Here is a 1,013-nt window from a genome sequence, read left to right on the forward strand (position 1 = left end):
ATGGGAAGGGGAAACAAAGGAGGAGGCAACAATGCTTGATAAGAAATGTACTCATTATCTTGCCCATGTAATTGTAACCCCTCTGTACAGTATTTCAATAAAAAAAAGTTGGAAGTGAAGCTGTGACTCACAGTGGTGGAGCGCTAGCCTTGAGCTGAAGAGCTCAGGGGCAGCCCTCACCCTGAGTGAGAGCCCCACAGCTGGCCAACAAAAAGAAACAAGAAATAACAACGCACACAGGGTGCACAGTACCTTGGCACATTCAGTGCTTGATAAGCACCCTGTAATTAGAGTCACCTGTCCCCCACCCACTGTCCCTGGGTGCCGGCATGGGCCCACAATTCCTGGAGGGAGCTAGACGCTCCCACCTATAGTGGGCACCGGTGCGGCCTGCTGTCCCCTGCGTCCACTCCCTCCCCTCCCTCAGCCTCCTCCTGTCCTACAGATTACTTTCATCTTGGCCTCTGGCCAACAGGCTGATCATCTCTCCTGACTCTGAAATCCCAGAGCCTGGCCAAAGGGCCTTGGAAACACATGGCCTTGGGGCTGTGGGCTCCAAAGAAGGTAGTCAGTGAGCAGCACGCAGTCCTGCTGATGGGGTGTGAACACACACACCTGTCCTCCTGGGGGAGACTGAGGAAGGAAACCAGGCCAGTCCTGAGCCACCCGGGTGGGGGCGGGGGTCCTAAGAGGACAAAGGATACCTCCCAGGGGGAACAGCCAGACCCCTGGCTTCCATAGTGGCCCTTAAAGCATTCCCAAGCAAGGCTTCCCAGGGCGGAAAGGACCTGGAAATCAGGATGCTGGGAAGAGACTGGACAGACTGCAGAACCCCAATCTACTATGTAGAGAACCGAGGCCCACCGGGTGTGGGGTCCATGCCTATAGTTCGAGTTCTGCTGGAAGTGGAGGTCTAGCCCTGCCTGAGCAAAAGCATGACAGCCTCCCTGAAAAACTAAAAGCCAAAGGACTGGGGACGTGGCTCACGCGGTAGAGGGCTTAGGCCCTGATGC

Source organism: Dipodomys ordii, unplaced genomic scaffold (assembly GCF_000151885.1).
Source record: "Dipodomys ordii isolate 6190 unplaced genomic scaffold, Dord_2.0 Scaffold12, whole genome shotgun sequence".
Classification (NCBI taxonomy): Eukaryota; Metazoa; Chordata; class Mammalia; order Rodentia; family Heteromyidae; genus Dipodomys; species Dipodomys ordii.